The sequence below is a fragment of the Tachyglossus aculeatus genome, chromosome 20 (genome assembly GCF_015852505.1).
Source record: "Tachyglossus aculeatus isolate mTacAcu1 chromosome 20, mTacAcu1.pri, whole genome shotgun sequence".
NCBI lineage: Eukaryota > Metazoa > Chordata > Mammalia > Monotremata > Tachyglossidae > Tachyglossus > Tachyglossus aculeatus.
This window is the reverse complement of record NC_052085.1, coordinates 20861923-20881656: the sequence shown is the minus strand read 5'-3', so window position 1 is coordinate 20881656 and position 19734 is coordinate 20861923. Positions and strand designations below refer to the sequence as shown.

Sequence of the window (19734 nt, the reverse complement as noted above, 5' to 3'; positions counted from 1 at the left end):
AGAATACCTGGGTTTTAATCCAGACTCTACCATTTGCCTGCTTCTCTGTGACCTTGGGCAAGTCACAACTTCTGCTTGCCTCAGTTACCTCATTTAAATAATGGGGATGAATATTGTGAGCCTCATGTGAAATACAGTGTCCAAATTGATCGTTATATATCTACCCCCATTGCTTAGTATAGTGCCTGGCACACAGCATAGTAAGCATTTAAAAAATACCATAAATGCATAATATATAATATATATAATATATAATGCATTTATGGTATTATATATATTTATATATGGTATTATATATATATATATATATATATTGCTCATTGTTGGGAATTATGGAGGTTCCCAACAGGAATCCCACTTATGAACTTTGGGAAACTTTGAGATCCTTATCGTCAACTGTATATGGAGAAAACCAAAGCAGTGATATTTGGTTTATGGTATTTGTTAGGCCAGGCTCTCAAGTGGGGTAGATGCAAACTAATCGGATTGGACACAGTCCATGTTCCACATGGTACTCACAGCTTTAATCCCCATTTTCAGATGAGGTAACTGAGGCGCAGAGAAGTGAAGTGACCTGCTCAAATTCACACAGCAGACAAATGGTGGAGTTGGGATCCGAACCCAGGTCCTTCTGATTCCCAGGGCCATGCTTTATCCACTGGGCCAAACTGCTTCTTGTGATTAAAGTGGTGAGTAGTGAATGGTCAAGGATAAATGAGAAAAATGAAGGAAGAAGTCTGAAAATGTGTTATGGGTTTTATCATTTAAAGTGGTATTTATGAAAGTGAATGATTGTTTTCTTGGAATATGACCCTTTAACTTCTATTATACTTGCCCAAGTGCTTATTCATTGAGCACTTACTCCATATAGAGCTCAGTTCTATTACTAATTGATTGGTGAAAGTATCAAAATTTTGTTGAAGAAAATGAAAATAAAAAGCAAGGGTTTCTTTGTGATTTCTTTCCTTCCAAAGGTATGATTTGATATATTCGAAGTCACAAACTTACGATCAGATTTCATTAATACATATAAAAAATATACAATAAGTGAGGCATCGCTGTGCTGGAGTCAAGAGTACATGCTTGTTTGTGGTTGGCAATTTCACCCAGTGGTAGAGACTGGAAAAAAATAGAAATGATGGTTACAGGAAATCCATCTAAATATGAGGGCATCTAAAGAAACAAAATCTTCCATCCTGTGAAAGCTCCATATGCTGCTTGATTTTTTTTATTTTTAATGTGTTCGATTAGTTTTTTCTTTTATTTGGATGCTTATCAGGATCAGAGTAAAGAAAAAGCACAGGATCTGTCTTTCACAGCACAGAATGAACTCCTTGTAGTATTTGTTAATGATAATCATGGTATCTGTTGTGTGCCATGCACTGTACTAAGTGCTGGGGTTGCTACAATATAGCAGATCAGATACAATTCCTGCCTTTCATGGAGCTCTCAGTCCAAGGTGGAAGGAGAACGATATATTATCCCCATTTTTAGAGATGAGGTAACTAGACATAGGGAAGCAAAGTGATGCCCAAGGTCATGGAGGAGGCAAATGGTGGGGCTGAGATTCGAATCAATCAATAAATGGTATTTATTGAGAGCTGACTGTGTGCAGTGCACTGAACTAAACAGTTGGGAGAACAAAACACAGTAAAGGAGGTAGTCATGATTCCTGCCCACAGGGGGTTTCCACACTAGAGAAGGAACTTGAGAAGCAGAGTGGCTTAATGGAGTCAGGAGACCTGGATTCTAACCCCGGCTCTACCACTGCTGTGGGACTTTGGGCAAGTCACTTTACTTCTCTGTGCCTCAGTTCTCTCACCTGTAAAATGGGTATTAAGACTTTGAGCCCTGTGTGGGACAGAGACTGTGTCCAAACTGATGATCCTGTATCCACCCCAGCAGTACTAGAGTGCCTAGCACTTAGTAAGACCTCCAACTTGTACTTCCCAAGTGCTTAGTACAGTGCTCTGCACACAGTAAGCGCTCAATAAATACAATTGATTGATTGATTGATTGATTAACAAATACCATTACAAAAAAACAAAAAAACTTGCCAATGAAAGGACCCGGGCTCTTACTCTTTTCACTAGTCCATAATGCTTAGGCCTATCATTTCCATGGAATTCTTGGTCAGAGTTTACAGAATTAATTATCACTTATATGTAGCACACTAAATTATGCATGTGTAGAATAAATAAAAGGCCAGGTCCCTGTCTTCCAGAATCTTAAAATCTAAAGGTGAAGATAAGGCAAACACAAATGAAGATGGTCAGCTTTGTGAGTCACTTAACTTTTCTGGGCCTTAGTTTCTCATCTGTAAAATGGGGATGAAATACCTGTGGAGTAAAGCTGTACCTGGAACAAAAGGAACGTTTTCAAACCATCCCTTTGACTTCATCAAAACTACCCTCTTCTAATATATTTCATAGCAAGTCTCTCAAAGCAGTTCCCCAGCAATTATTAGGAAAATGCCTAAAATGAGAATAAACTTCAGTAAACAAGTTAGACTTTAGAGAGGTTTCAAAATCACTGATTCAGTCAAAAAATCTTGCAGGAGAGTTTCACAGGCAAGGTACAGACTGTATCTTGGGGACTAATAGCAACTAAAAAAAAAAACCTCATACACAAGACATTGTTTCAACAGTGCTTAGCCTAAACAGCTGCATTAAGGCAAAACCATGATTGAAGCTAATTTACAAGCTCTTTACATCACATATTTTAAGACTCTTGGGCAGTAAAATGCAAATGAAGGAACTTATTTAAAATCCGAGACCCAAATTTTATGATTTATTGTATCAATCTTGAATAGCCAACAGAAGTAAAATATGTGATTTAGCAATCCATCAAATGAGAATTAAAATCATCATTTGAGGTGTCCTAAAAGATAATGAGTTAGCTGACTGCTAGCCAGACAGAGCAAAGGCTTTAAATACACAGGGAAGAACAGTCTTAAGTAATGTGCTATGTCACATGTCCAAAAACCCTGATATCACCATAACCATGGCCTCTGAATGCCTGCCCCTGATCCTAAAAATAATAATAATACTAGTTTTTAAGTGCTTACTGTATGACAAGCACTGTAGTAAGCACTGGGACAGGTAACAATACAATCAGAATAGACACTATATTTGCCCCACAAGGGGATCCCAGCCTAAAGGGGCAGGAGAACAGACATTTCATCCCCATTTTACAGATGATGATTATTATTCATAATAATAATAGTGATAATAATAATCGTTTTGATTATTATTGCATAATCCATTGTTGTATTGTATTCTCCCAAGTGCTTAGTACAATGCTTTGCACACAGTAAGCACTTAATAAATATGATTGAATTGAATCAAATATTGGTATTGGTTAAGTGCTATGTGCCATGATGATGATGATGATGATGGTATTTATTAAGTGCATACTATGTGCATAGCACTGTTCTAAGCGCTGGGGAGGTTACAAGGAAATCAGGTTGTCCCACGGGGGGCTCACAGTCTTAATCCCCATTTTACAGATGAGGGAACTGAGACACAGAGAACTTAAGTGACTTGCCCAAAGTCACACAGCTGACAGTTGGCGAAGCCGGGATTTGAACCCATGACCTCTGACTCCAAAGCCCGTGCTCTTTCCACTGAGCCACGCTGCTTCTCTAAGCACTGGGGTAATTATACTTGTACTTCCCAAGAGCTTAGTACAGTGCTCTGCACACAGTAAGCGCTCGATAAATACGATTGAATGAATGAGTGAAAGATAATCAGGTGCCACATGAAGTTCACAGTCAAAATAGGAAAGAGGGCAGATAACTGAATTCCCATTTTACAGATGAGGGAACTGAGACCCAGAAAAGGCAAGAGACTTGCCCAAGATCATGCACAGTAAGTGGCAGAGCCTGGATTAGAAATTAAGGCCCAGAAATGTTAAGCGACTCACCCAACAGCACCCAGCTGGCAAGGAGCAGAACCAGCATTAGATCCTCCCTCCACCGACCCCCAGCCCCTGCTCCCTGTCTTCCAGGCCCATGCGCTTCCCACTAGGGAATACTGTTCCTATCCTCTTCCACCCTGGCCTAGCCCTGGATCTACCAGACGCTACTCAGCACTGAAGAAAATGGATCCAGAGACATCTTCCTGCTTTGCTGAATAGATGACACAATGTGATGATGTCACACAAGACATGCCTCATGACATCAGATTACATGAAGGAGGATGGTTCTCGCCTCATTGCACATGCCCCCCCGCCCCCCCCCCGCCCCCGAATTCACCACTGTTTTGGGATTTGAAATAATAATAACAATAATAATAATAATGGTATTTGTTAAGCACTTACTACGTGCCAAGCACTGTTCTAAGCACTGAGCACTGTTCTATAAGCCACTCAAACCACAATGAACCTATGATGCTAAAATTATTTTCCTGATTTGATTATCTGTTATTGCAGCTCTAATTTAGATACCGCTTTTTCTGACATAGGCTTAGACTATTTTTTTTTTTTTTGAAATGGCATTTGTTAAACACTTATTTTGTGCTGGGGTGGATACAAGGTAATCCGGTTGAACACAGTCCCTGTCCCATATGGAGCTCAGAGTCTTAATCACCATTTTACAGAGGAAGTAACTGAGGCACGGAGAAGTTACAGTACTTGCCCAAGATCATATAGCAGACAAATGGCGGAGCTGGGATTAGAACCCAGGTCCTTCTGATTCCCAAACTCATGCTTTAATATCACTAGGCCACTCTGCTTCTATTATGAAACAAGGAGTATAAAAACCAACATGAGTATAGTAATATACCTCATAATGTGTTTATACTGGGATGAGTTCAAAGTACCAAAAAAAAAAAATCTGAGAGACTAAGTAATCATTCATACAATCATATTTATTGAGCACTTATTGTGTGCAAAGCACTGTACTAAGCACTTCAGAGAATTAAATAAAACAATAAGTAGACGCATTCCCTGCCCTCAGTGACCTCACAGACTAATCTTGGTGTCATGGTGAGAAAAACATCATCATAAATCATTCTTCCCACAATGTACAAGCACCCCAAATTCCCATGACATAGAGAGTTTCTTCATCGGGACTGTAAAAGATCCTGACACTGGTCGATATTTGTTTGTTACTATTTTTTCTTTTAAGTAAAAGAATCCTTCTCCCTGCTCAAAAGACCAGACAACAGTGGGAAATGACATCTGAAGAAGAAGACAGGACACTCAACAAAGCCAAGTTTGAAGTTGATCCACAGATCTACCACTCAGGCCGCGGTCCAACAAACACGCAGTACGTAATTAAAAACTGACAACATTAATCTGGTATAAACAGAGAACCATCAGGGATTTCAGATAATAGGATTTCCTTCAGTAGCAACTCTAACATAAATTGTGTATTTGCACCTGTGTGAAGAAAATTGAATTGTATTAATCACTGCAGAGTATGAATGTACAATTCTCTAGAGCAAATATTACTTTGAAAGCTACTGATTTTGATATTTGGTGAAAGTTCATCTTGATTTTCAGTTACAAGGCTGGACCGTAAATGACCTGCAGTGATTTCTTTTACATATGAGAAGTTAAGATTAAATATATTTAGATTTTGGAATACCATAATGATTTTAGCAAGGAAGCAACGTGGCTAGTGGAAAGAGTCTGGGTCTTAGAGTCAGAAGAGCTAGGTACTAATCCTGGTTCTGCCACTTGTCTGATATGTGACCTTGGGCAAGCCATTTAACTTCTCTGTGCCTCAATTATGTCTTCTGTAACTTGAGCATTGACTGAGTCCTACAGTCCTCTAGCCTGTAAGCTCCTTGTGAACAGGGATTGTGTCTGTTTACTGTTGTATTATACTATTCCAAGCTCTTAGTACAGTGTTCTGCACACAGTAAGCGCTCAGTAAATAGATCGAATGAATAAATACAATTGAATGTGGGACTGGGACTCGGTCCTACCATATTATCTTGCATTAATCTCAGCACTTAGTACAGTGTCTGGCACACAGTAAGTACTTAATATTTAAAAAAAATTATGCATCTTGGATGTGCCATTTTGAAAAGTCTCTAGCCTGACCTTTCAAAACTAAATGAAACTTATCCTGTCCTGGCAAGAGGACACGCTTCTTTTCTATCTAATTTTGAAAGTTGAGCATTACATGGCTCTGAATTGGGAGATATAATTATCAAAATGGAAATTACTACTCGGACTAACCATGTATCAGGGCTTCATTGAATTAGCTCCCTCAGGGCTATAGCTAAGACTATATTTAAACAAGTCTCTATCAGTTTCACCTTCACATCTGGGGTTGAAGAAAACTAGAAGGCCAAGAGCAAACTGACATGCAAAGATCCAAACAAGTTGAAATGGTTTTATCTATGCTTTACCATACTTTTTACCATATGGGGGACACTAACAATGCCAAATTGCAGTCCATTAACTTATTTTAGATAAATCAGTCCATGGTATGGGTTGATTTATTTTTTATGATATTTGTTAAGCACTTATTATGTGTTAAGCATTGTTCTAACTGATGGGGCAGATACAAGTTAATCAGGCCGGACAGTCTCTGTTCCATATGGCAGCATGAGAAGCAGCTTGGCCTAATAGATAGAGCACGGGTTTTGGAGTCCGAAGATCATGGGTTCTAATCCCAGCTTTGCCACTTGTCTACTGTATGACCTTGGGCAAGTCATTTCACTTCTCTGCACCTCAGTCACCTTACCTGTAAAATGGGGATTGAGACTGTGAGCCCCACATGGGACGGGGACTGAGTCCAACCCAATTTGCTTGTACAGTGCCTGGCACATAGTAAGCGCTTAACAAATAGCCCGATTATTATTATTACTAATTACTGCTATTATGTGAGGCTCACAGTCGAAGCAGGAAGGAGAACGGGAATTGAATCCCTATTTTACAGATGAGGAAACTGAGGCACAGAGAAGCAATTGAAGATTCATCCCATTCCTGCCATCCAAATGAGATTTATCACCTCGTGGCAGGGATCATGTCTACCAACTCTTATATTGTACTCTCCCTAATGCTTAATACAGTGTTCTGCACATAGTAAGAGTTAAATAAAAATGATTGATTGATTCTCTTTGCCTTCAAGAATCTTTTCTCCATATCTTTCAACTAAGAGCATGCCATTTCTAATCCCCACTCTGCCACTTGTCTACTTGTGTGACCTTGGGCAAGCCATTTAATTTCTCTGTGCCTTGGTTTCCTCATCTGTAAAATGGGGATTAAGGCTGTGAGCCCCATGTGGGACAGGGACTGTGTCCAACCCGATTATCTTGTATCTACCACAGCAATTAAGTACACTAATTAATTAAGCTTAAGCACTAAGTGCTTAAGCACAATTAATTAAGCACATAGTAAACACTTAACAAATACCATTACTACTATTATCTTATACTGTTTCTTTCTTAGTTTATTTTCTACCCAAGTTTGCTGGAGTACTTCTCACTTCTACTGCTTGCCTTTCCTTCAATACTCTCTTCATCATCCTTCATCCACTATGCCTGCACACAATCGCCCTGGCCATTTCTGCCCTTCATCAGTGCTAACTTTATACTGTCAAAATATGCTCTTTCCAAAACTCCATGGTCTCAATGATCCAGAAAGAGATTTCCAGGAAGCCTTTTATATATATATTTACAAAATTGCTAAGATTAAAACCCAGATCCTCTGACTCCCGGGCTTTGTGCTCTTAACATTAGTCACCTGCTTCACATTGCTTCTTGGAGGAGTTAGGGCAACCTTTGTTAGGGTGTCCTTCAAAAAGTAGCCAACTTCAATTAATCAATCACATTTATTGAGTGCTTATTGTGTGCAGAGCAGTGTACTAAGCGCTTAGGAGACTACAAAATAACAGAGTTGGTAGAAATGTTCCCTGCTTACAGTAAGCTTACAGTCTAAAGGGGGAGACAGATGTTAATATAAATAAATAAATTATGGATATGTGCATAAGTGCTGTGGGGCTGAGGGAGGAGTGTATAAAGGGTATAAATCCAAGTGCTAATTGGTCAGTAAAAGCAGAATAAAGTGCTAATAGTTTGAGTAATTATAAAAAAATTGCCTTGAAAGTAGAATGTCTTCCCCTCATGCTAAAATATTAGTCACCAACCAGATGTTTCAGCGGCATTCATCAAAATTAGAGTTCATTTTCACTTTTTTCTAAGCCCAAAATTATGGTCCTTTCTAGGGATGCTAGAACTGTTCTTCCCATTCTAGGTTCCACAGTCCAAAAAACAAAGAATTTGTGGGATCTAAAAGGGAACAATGAAAATGAGTGAAGTTTAGAAATAGAGGTGTAAGAGAAAAGAATTAGAATTCTTTAGCCTAGAGAAGAGATTATTATTATTATTATTGTTATTATTATTTCTAAGCCCAAAACAGTGGTGAATTCATGGGGGGCATGTGCAGTGAGGAGAGAACCATCCTTCTTCATGTCATCTGATGTCATGAGGCATGTCTTGTGTGACATCATCACACTGTGTCATTGCCACGGGGAGTTACAGGCCAGAAGGAGGGTGTGGGCAAGCGGTGGTGCAATAGATAAGATTGAGGTACAGTGGGTTGGTTGGCACTAGAGGAGTAAAGTAAATGTGCTAGACTGTAGCTGGAAAGCAGCCAGGTAAGATAGGAGGGGATGGGATCAAATAGGAGACATGAAATGGGACATAATCAAATACCCGATTCACAGAGATAGGCAGGCAGCAGATCTTGAGCTCCGACAACACAGTCTGAATATGAACATGTGTGTGGGTGATAAATGGAATGTAAATAAATGAAGAACCATTGTAATTTATAGATGATACTAACATTGATGATTGCTATGTACCAAGCACTGTAATAAGTTCTGTGATAGATACAGTATCACTGTCAATATAAAAGAAGAATATAAGAGTAAAATCCATCAGCATATTACTTAGAAGGAAGCTTCAGTGCTTTCATAAAACAGGAAGGAAAACCATCGAACTTTGGTATACAATCGTGACTGCAGTCTGATACTAGAGAAAAACGTCTCAAGTATAATTTATTTCAGGAGGCTATCTTTGTCAGGTTGGGATTCCCTCTTGTTTCCAGCTAGAAATAGTTTCTCAGGCAGCAGTGTATAGGAGGGCGTTAGTATTCCACGACGCAGAATACTGCTGAGTTCTCCCTCACAACTCTTTAGCGAGCTAGCCACCTGCATTGCCTTCCAAGAATCTTGCCCGTGAAAAATGAAGCTTGGTTGAGCAAAGAGCGAGCCTTTCAAAATGCAATGAAGTCAAATTGTGTGGCTCTTTAAGAACCATTATGCTGATGAAATATAATGAATCAAATGGAATGCGTAGGTACTTTTGCTTCTCTGTAGTCTTTTTAGCTAATCACTTGCCTTGTCCAGAGAGAATAAATCACCAACTCCCATCTGCTATCCAAAAAATTACCATCAGCTCCTCGCTATTCCGACAGACCGCAGAATCCCAACAATGAATTCAATACCTCAAACAGACTGATCTAGTTTCGTGCCTGCAGCGGTGAAAAGCACAGTCAAGAATTCCAAAGTGATGCAGTGAGATCATATTCAGACCTCCTACTCCCAAACTCTGGTATTGGTAATATTTCCTTTTGCCCTTTTTAATAATCTTTTATTTTTGTACAACATTTTCACCTGCTTCTGATCCTGTCATAGAAATACCTACAAATCTACTCCAAAGTTGAACAAAATCGCTAATGAGATAAGAAATGATATGAGGGACAACTGTACTGGAGGCAGCATCGAGTAGTGGATAGAGCATGGGCCTAATAGTCAGAAGGTCATTGGTTCTAATCCTGGCTCAGCCACTTATCTGCTGTGAGGCCTTGGGCATTTCACTTCCCTGTGCCTCAGTTACTTCATCTGTAAAATGGAAATTAAGACTGTGAGCCCCATGTGGGACACGAACTGTGTCCACCCTAATTAGCATGTATCTATCCCAGCGCTCATTACAGTGCCTAGCACATAGTAAGTGCTGAACAAATATCACAATTAATGTTGCAATGGATAAAAAGTATTTTCCTGTCAATCAGACTGATGTATTTTCCTTTTTTTTAAGTTGTCATTTGTTTTAAAGAATAATCTAAATAAAGTTCTGCTACAATGAACAGAGTTCTGCAAAATAGAATATCTAGGTCCTTGACATAGCCGAATTGACTTCACGGTGGAGTTATTTTATTTTAAGCATTTGGGGAAGTTCAGTAGAATGAGTAGACATGGGTCCTGCCCACAAGGAGTTTACATTCTAGCCAGGGAGATGGGCATTAAAATAATTAACAGATAGCGCAAAAGGGAAAGAGGGGATAAATACACGGGTTACTGTCTAGGTAACTGGGGATGCAAAATTTGAAAAAAAAATATGTAGCTGTCTTTCACATTTGAAGAAGACAACTACTATTACATGCACGCAACAAAGCCATCCTTTATTATGCTGCCATGCTGAATATTTGCAGCACCTGCTATTGTTTTTTTTCTTTTGCTTATTTGTCTTTTATTTTTTCTCTGTGCTCAGAGTCACTCCTTTCTTGATAACAAGGTGCCATGCTGGTCTATCCCCAGCAACTGACTCCCAGGTTTCAGCGGGGATGTAGCATTGCCTGAAGCTTTGTTTTTCAAAATCCTTAAAATATTTCCTTTGCCTTCTCTGCTCTTGATTTCCCAGTTTCAGGTCTCTGTACAACAGCTGTTTGGGGACCCCACCTTTGCTCATTTTCTTTACATGTTCTACACTGCATAGCTGGGTTTAGGTGAGCACAGCTTCAAAGCTAGGAGAGTAACTACATCCTTTACATACTTTATTGTTCGTGATCCTATTTTGTCATTTGATAATAATAATAATGGCATTTATTTAGCGCTTACTGTGTGTAAAGCACTGTTCTAAGCGCTGGGGAGGTTGCAAGGTGATCAGGTTGTCCCACGGGGGGCTCACAGTCTTCATCCCCATTTTACAGATGAGGTAACTGAGGCACAGAGAAGTGAAGTGACTTGCCCAAAGTCACACAGCTGACAAGTGGCAGAGCCAGGATTTGAACCCATGACCTCTGACTCCAAAACCCGAGCTCTTTCCACTGAGCCACGCTGCTTTGATATCGCATGTGGCCAGTAAATAAAGGTGATGGGACTGCTCAAGAAATTGGATTTAATGCCTATATGGGATCCAGGTCTCACAGTCAATCAGAGATATTTATTGAGCACTTGCTGGGGGCAGAACACTGTACTAAGCACTTGGGAAAGAACAGATGGACATGAATCCTGCCCATGAGGAGATTACAGGTGTAGAGAAGGTTGGAGAGCACTCGCGTTTTGAAGCTTTTTGGTGTGTTTTTAAGACTATCACACGGCCACTGCACTAGGTTTGACAGAGAAAATGCAGTCTGGAAGGGGACCAGAGCTGGGAGTTTGTGGTGCAAGATCGACAGAGGGGCAGGTCAGAGATTTGAGTTGATTTATGGTAGTTGTTGAGCGCTTACTATGTCCCAGGCACTATACTAACCACTGGGGTAGGTACGAGCTAATCAGGATGGACACGGTCCCTGTCCCCCATAGGGCTCACGGTCTCAATCCTCATTTTACAGATGAGGTAACCGAGGCACAGAGAAGTGAAATGACTTGCCCAAGGTCACACAGCAGTCAAGTGGCTGAGCTGAGGTTATAACCCAGGTCCACTTGACTCTCGGGCCCAGGCTCTAGCCCCTAGGCCACACTGCTTCTCAAATGAGTCTTGATGTTTGGGATAATTGGAAGGGTCTTGAAATTGGAGATCTCTGTGGGAAGAGAATACAGTGTTTGGTATTGGGTGGGGGGGACACGATAGAAGGAAAGCATTGTTAAGAAGGTTGTTGTCAGAGAATGGGATGTCAGAGCCGGTGAGGTTGGAGATGATATCATCATCATCATCAATCGTATTTATTGAGTGCTTACTATGTGCAGAGCACTGTACTAAGCGCTTGGGAAGTATAAATTGGCAACATATAGAGACAGTCCCTACCCAACAGTGGGCTCACAGTCTAAAAGGGGGAGACAGAGAACAAAACCAAACATACTAACAAAATAAAATAAATATAATAGATATGTACAAATAAATTAAATAAGTAAATAGAGTAAAAAAAAATATGTACAAACATATATACATATATACAGATGATATAATGACCACTCTTTGAGAAGCAGCGTGGCTCAGTGGATAGAGCACGGGCCTGGGTGTCAGCGGGTCACGGGTTCTAATCCCAGCTCCTCCACATGTCTGCTCTGTGACCTTGGGCAAGTCACTTCACTTCTCTGGGCCTCAGTTACCTCATCTGTAAAATGGGGATTAAGAGCGTGAGCCCTATGTGGGACGGGGACTGTGCCCAACCTAACTTAAATCTATCCTAGAACTTTGAACAGTGCTTGGCACATAGTAAGTGCTTAACAAGTACCATAATCATTATTATTATTATTTGGTCCCGATGTTTACTGTTGCCTCCATATTTATTAATGAAAACTTGAGGTTCTAGGTATCATTTCCATCATTCAGCATTTTAAAGGAACTTCCACTTTGGTCTCTGTACCACTCGTTTGTTCTCCTCACCTCGACGTAATTTACAATTTGACTTCGTTTTTGAGGAGAAGAAACTATGTGGTCTTAGATCCAGTGCCCTGAGGTGATTTTTAGGATGTGGAAAAATATTTAACCACGCATATATTTAGTATGACTACGTTGGTTGTCAAGTCCAATTCTCTCTGGTGTATGCAAGCCATCTGGCTCATCAAGGCAAGGAGATGCGTAAGGCATGTTAAGTTCAGGAAGCTAGGAGTGAGAAATATCAATGTCTTGTGGATATTCTTGGCACCAAGATTGAAACAGGAGACTCACCTCTTGTAATATTAATTCTGGGGTAATTTGTTTATACACAGACTTCCCTCTACCCAAACCAACAATGCTATTTCCTTTATCAAATGTGACCTTTCCACAGTCTTTAACTCCCAGAAAGAAAAAAATAAGTTGCCACAACTCACAAACCATACCTTGATTTGGGACCTGCCATGTGGAGAAGAGCTAACCAAAAAGATTGTTCTTACTCTGCCAATCAAGCTTCCTTGGATCAAGACAGGAAAGAAATCCAAATCATTTTATTGTTTGTCTACTGAGATTTAGCCTCTGACTCCCTGAGGTGGGTTTAAGTAGGCCACTTGGGGAAAGGGGGTACAAGGAAGAGAAGCAGTCTCCCCCAGTGAATAGAGCACAGGCCTTGGCGTCAATCCCAGCCCCGCTTCTTTTCTGCTGTGTGACCTTGGGAAAGTCACTTAACTCCTCTGTGCCTCAGTAACCTCATCTGTAAAATGGGTATTAAGACTACGAGCCCCGTGAGGGACGGGTACTATATCCAACCTGATTAGCTTTTATCTACCCCAGTGCTTAGTACAGTGCCTGACACATATTAAGAACTTAAAAAATACCATAATTATTATTATTACTCCAAGGCCTAGCATAGTGCCTGGCACATATTAAGTGCTTAACAAATAACATTAAAAAAACTGTAAAAAGTCACTACTAGTTTCCATACTTGGAAAAATATACTATTTTTCCCCTCCTATTTCAACATACTTTAAAAATACATCAAGACTTTGCTACATAAAACGTCTACTGTGCTACAGTTCTTGTTTCACTGGTGCTGGCAGAGGATGGAGTAGCAGACATAATAATAATAACAATAATAATAATAATAGTGGTATTTATTAAGCATTTACTATGCCACTGGATGTCCTAATGGAAAAAGCGCAGTTTGGGGATTCAGAGAACATGGGTTCTAATCTCATCTGCTACTTGCTCGTTTGTGGCTTTGGGGAAGTCACTCAAGTTCTCTGTACCTTTGTTTCGTCATCTGTAAAATGGGAATTCAGTACCTGTTCTTCCTCCCACTTAGACTGTAAACACCAGGGGGGACAGAGACTGATTCCAACCTGATTATTTTGTATCTATCCAGTGCTTAGTACAGTGCTTAGAACATAGTAAGCTCTTAACAAATGCTACCATTCTCACTGGTTCCAGGATTTTCCTCCAAATAATGCACCTATTCTCTGTTAATTAAAAACAAAGATTCACTCTCAGATGACCAGATTTTCAAAGACAGAACACACGCTGGTGCATAAATGCAATGGATTGCAGATACAATCCCATCCTCTTGGATCAATCGATGGTATTTACTGAGCTCTTACTGTGTGCAGAACACTGTACTAAGCGCTTGGGAAAGTATGACAACAATAAACAACATCCACTCCTGATTCATTACCAAGCCAGATCCAAGCTGGCCAAACCCATTCAAGTGGCAAAGAGATTTCCTCTACAGCCTCCACATAACCTCCCACAGTTCCTGTCGGTCAGAAGGCGGGACTGTTCTAAAACCAAGGAAAACAAAGAGCAGAAGCAGAAAATCCAGCCTGGGACAGAATCATCTTCAGCTCTAACTCAGTGTCAGTCCTGCGTCCTGGTCTGTGATGATAATAACAGTAATACTATTTGTTAAACACTTACTATGTGCCAAGCACTGTTTGAAGTGTTGGGGTTGATACAAGCTAATCAGGTTGGACCCAGTCCATGTCCCACATGGGGCTCACAGTCTTAATCCCCACTTTCCAGATGAGGTAATTGAGGCACACAGTAGTTAAGTGACTTGCCCCTGGGCCACTGCCACTGTTATTTGCCCAGACTGGTCCAGCCTGGGGTTCTTGCTGGGAGAATGAGAACCACAGATTTATTTAGGGACTTGTGAGACACGAAGGATGGTGGTGCCGCCTACTGTGATGGGAAAGTCATGGGGAGGACGAGGATTCCTTCTCCAGCCCAGCCCGCACCCTGCGCTCCTCTGCCGCTAATCTCCTCACTGTGCCTCGTTCTCGCCTGTCCCACCATCGACCCCCGGCCCACATCCTCCCCCGGCCTGGAATGCCCTCCCTCTGCCCATCTGCCAAGCTAGCTCTCTTCCTCCCTTCGAAGCCCTACTGAGAGCTCACCTCCTCCAGGAGGCCTTCCCAGACTGAGCCCTCTCCTTCCTCTCCCCCTCGTCCCTCTCCCCATCCCCCCACCTTACCTCCTTCCCCTCCCCACAGCACCTGTATATATGTATATATGTTTGTACGTATTTATTACTCTATTTATTTATTTATTTTATTTGTACATATTTATTCTATTTATTTTACTTTGTTAATATGTTTTGTTTTGTTGTCTGTCTCCCCCTTCTAGACTGTGAGCCCGCTGTTGGGTAGGGACCGTCTCTATATGTTGCCAACTTGTACTTCCCAAACACTTAGTACAGTGCTCAGCACACAGTAAGCGTTCAATAAATATGATTGAATGAATGAATGAATGAATCTAAACCCTACTCTGCCACTTGTCAGCTGTGTGGCCTTCGGCAAGTCACATCACTTCATTCATTCAATCGTATTTATTGAGTGCTTACTAAGCACTGTACTAAGCGCTTGACTAAGGCACTTCTCTGTGCCTCAGTTAACTCATCTGTAAAATGGAGATTAAGACTGTGAGCCCCATGCGGGACAGGGACTGCATCCAATCCTATTTGCTTGTATCCACTCCAGTGCAGAGTACAGTACCTGGCACATAGTAAATGCTTAGCAAATACCATTATTATTATTAGACATGATCCCTGCCCACAAGGAGCCTACAATCCACACGGGGAGACAGATATTAAAAGAGAGGAAAAGCAAAGTGGGTGTACACTTGCTTTTTGTTGCTGGGTGGCTCAGTGGAACTCTTCCTTCTAGACTGTGAGCCCACTGTTGGGTAGGGACCGTCTCTATATGTTGCCAACTTGTACTTCCCAAGCGCTTAGTACAGTCCTCTGCACACAGTAAGTGCTCAATAAATACAATTGATTGATTGATTGATTCCTGTTGTCTACCTAAATCACTTATTTTATATTTTTATGGGTCTTGCCCTTATTCTCCCCCATCCCCGTTCACCCCGCCTTCCTTCAAATTTGTGTTCCAACTTCTCCGTCCACCTGCTGCGTACGTTAACTCTTCTACATGATTTTACCACATTGAAGAAACAAGATAAGCATATCAAAATGTAATTAATGCTTGCAGGATGTGCTGGACTTCCTGATGCTACATCTTCTACTTCATTAACAGCTAGAGATAATTAATGGTACTGACATTCCCACTCTTCTTTAGCTCCACCAATTCATAAATGGGACTGATAGGTATCTGTTACCACAAGAAACGTGCTTTGGATCTAAATACTGATAACATGGCTACTCTTTCCTCTACTCAGACTTACTGACTTATATATATTATTACAAGTTTCCAAGTTGCCATTACAAAGGCATCCCAGCCGGAAGGCTTAGGCCAGACTTACCTGAGGAAAACATTGTGAGGTCCAATTGCAATTATTGCATGAGAAGCTGTGTGGCCTAGTGGAAAGAGCATGGGTTTGGGAGTCAGAGGGCCTGAGTTCTGATCCTGGCTCTGCCATTTGCCTGCTGGGTGACCTTGGTCAAGTCTCTTAATTTCTATGTGTCTCAGCTTCCTCATCTGTCAAATGGGAATTAAATTCCTGGCCTTATTCAGACTGTGAGCCCCACATGACAGAGATTGTGTCCAAAAAGATTATCTTGCGTCCACCCCGGGGTTTAGAACAGTGCTTGGGAAATTCATTCATTCCTTCAATTGTATTTATTGAGCGCTTACTGTGTGCACAGCACTGTAATAAGCACTTGGGAAGTACAAATCGGCAACACATAGAGACGGTCCCTACCCAACAACGAGCTCACAGTGTAGAAGGGGAACAGAGACAACAAAACAAAACAAGTAGGTAGAAGGGGAAGAGAGACAACAAAACAAAACAAATACCCAAATCATTTTTGTTATTATTAATTATGATACATATTAAAATACTTACAGAGTCCCAGTCCCATAAAGGGCTCACAATGCTACAAATGAGTAAACTGAAGCCCAGAGAGGTTAGGTGAGTTGTCCAAAGTAACAGAGTAGGCCAGTGCATAACTGGGGACTCGAAAGTCGATCTTCTAACTGCCAGTTCGTGCCACCTCCCAACTATGTGCCCAGCACTGTTCTAAGCACTGGGGTGGGCACAAGTAAATCAGGTTGGACACAGTTCCTGTTCCACATGGGGCTCACAGTCGTAATCCCCATTTTACAGATGAGGTAACTGAGGCACAGAGAAGATATGTGATTTGCCCTAGGTCACACAGCAAACTAGTGGCAGAGGCAGAATTAGAACCCAGGTCCTTCTGATTCCCAGGCCCAGGCTCTATCCACTCTGCTTTCTCACCTTCCATTCACCCCCTACTCCCTCTGGCATTTATTGTCTACATCAAAGCAAAGAGAACGTGTGAACTGGTGACCACTGAGAGCCAGGCCTTCTGGATTTCTGAAAAAGTCTCTCTTCTTCTCCATTCATTGGGTAACTCCCCTTCTCTAATGGCTATTTTAACACTCCAGAACTAAATGCAGTTCTTTAGCTCTTCAGCTTTGAACGTTTCTTTGTCCTGGGGCCGTCTTCAGGCACTTGGCCATCCTGAAATGGGGAAATATTCTCCATCTTCTCCCTAGAATGATGGCCCACACGCTGTGAGTTATGCAGGACCCACAGAATAATGTAGTGACATCATATGGATTTTTTTATGGAAGCCTTCCTGAGAAGCAGCGTGGACTACCGGAAAGAGCAAATAACAGAAAATCAGGAGACCTGGTCCTTATCTCCATCATCTCCAAATAGTAAGAATAAAGGAAAAATTCAATCTATTTACGGTTTTAAACTGATGAAGCTGATTTCCACATCGGTCTGCTTCAACAGTTTGGCAAAGAAAATCCTGTGGTTGCGAGGCTGCTGTTCTGCTATACCCACTTTGGCCCTTTCTGTGGGATGTTCTGAGGAGCCTGTCTCTCTCACTTATCATCTAAAGATAACCCTAAACCTCTCCATATGCCTAAATCTCCCCCCACTTACTTACGCTGGACTCCCCCAAATAATGGGTTTTTATTAAGCACTTGCAGTGTGCAGATTACTGTATTAAGTGCTTAATTAATATGATACTTGTCAAGCGCATACTGTGTGCCAAGCACTGTTTCAAGCCCAGAGGTAGATACAAGTTAATCAGGTTGGGCACAGTCCCTGTCCCACATGGGGCTCAGAGTCTTAATCCCCACTTTACAGATGAGGTAACTGAGGCCCAGAGAAGTGAAGTGATTTGCCCCAAGTCACACAGCAGATTAGAGCCTGCATATGCACTGATTCATTTCTTCCCCAAACATGTGTTCAGTGTCATATAGACACGGCCATCATGGTAGGGCTTAGGAGTACCCTGAAGAGGTAATTTCTGTGTCCATTTATATAGCTAGAACAAAATTGTATGTATGCTCATTCTCTTGAGTGTCTTTTCATGCCTCTTTGTGCTGGATTTACATCGGTTATCGCTCAGACTGCAGGTCCTGGAACTGAGCCAGGCTAAACATCGCCGAAGCAATCCTTCCTGCTAAGACTCGATCGATCGATCAATGCCTAACCTAGTGGATAGAGCACGGGTCTGGGTGTCAAAAGGTGGCTGCTGTGTGACCTTGGGCAAGTCGCTTCTCTTCTCTGTGCCTTGGTGACCTCATCTATAAGATGGGGATTGAGACTGTGAGCCCCATGTGGGACAGGGACTGTATCCAACCCGACTTGCTTGCATCCACCCCAGCACTTAGTATAGTGCTTGGCACATTGAAGCAGCGTGGCTCAGTGGAAAGAGCGTGGGCTTGGGAGTCAGAGGTCATGGGTTTGAATCCCAGCTCAGCCACTTGTCAGCTGTGTGACCTTGGGCAAGTCACTTAACTTCTCTGTGCCTCAGTTACCTCTGTGACCCCCACGTGGGACAACCTGATCACCTTGTATCCCCCCCAGTGCTTAGAACAGTGCTTTGCACATAGTAAGCACTTAACAAATACCACCATCATTATTATTATTATTATCATTATAGTAAGCACTTAACAAATACCACAGTTATTATTATTAATATTTATTGAGAGCTTACAGTGGGAGGAGTCCTGTACTAGGCGCTTGGGAGAGGACAATATAGCAGAATTAGCAGACACGTAACGAGTAGATGTGTACACAGAGTATGTGACCCCAGAATCCCCCAACAATGGCAGAACGGCGAACTAACTCAGGGGAGATGCGAGGGAAGTTGATGGTTACATCAAGTGCAGTTCAAACAATGACTAATGATCCTCAAAACACAACTTCAAACACTGTAGCACATCTGTGCAATGCTGGGAAATAACAGCAGCCCACAGACTAACGTGGCATGAGATGATCAGAAGCAGGGTAGCTGTTTTGAGAAAAAGCACTGGGTAGAATAGAGAGAATCACCAGAAGGGCCACGTTCAATAATTGGCAGATTCCCTATTAATAAAAATGGTATTTTTAAGCACTTCCAAAGTGCTAAGCACTAGGGTAGGTACGTTACAGTGTTATGGAATGCAATCCCTGTTGTACACGGGGCTCACGTTGGGGAAGGGAGAGCAGGTGTTCAAACCTCCTTATGCAGATGAGGAAAATGAGGCACAGAGAAATTGACTTCCCCAGGTCACAAAGCAGCAAGTGGCAGATCAGGATTAGAACCCAGAACTTCCCAGCATTGTGCTTTTTCTGCTAGACCTTGCCGCCTCTCAACATGTTGTTGCTTGCTTGCAACACAACCCTCTCCCATGTTTCCTCCTTAGGGCAGTTCCCT

The 19734-nt window shown here is 41.6% G+C and overlaps 1 long non-coding RNA gene across 2 annotated transcripts in view; it reads left to right on the top strand.

Annotated features, from left to right (window-relative positions):
- Window positions 1-655: 655 nt before the first annotated feature.
- LOC119941543 overlaps window positions 656-19734 on the top strand; it is a 44302-nt gene continuing 25223 nt past the window's right edge. Inside the window, exons 1-3 of one of the 2 annotated variants that reach the window (XR_005455223.1) lie at window positions 656-689; window positions 5129-5269; window positions 6896-7130. This is a non-coding gene — a long non-coding RNA (uncharacterized LOC119941543). Of the gene's footprint in view, window positions 690-5128; window positions 5270-6895; window positions 7131-19734 lie in introns of those variants that run through there. The other variant, XR_005455224.1, reaches the window with a different exon arrangement.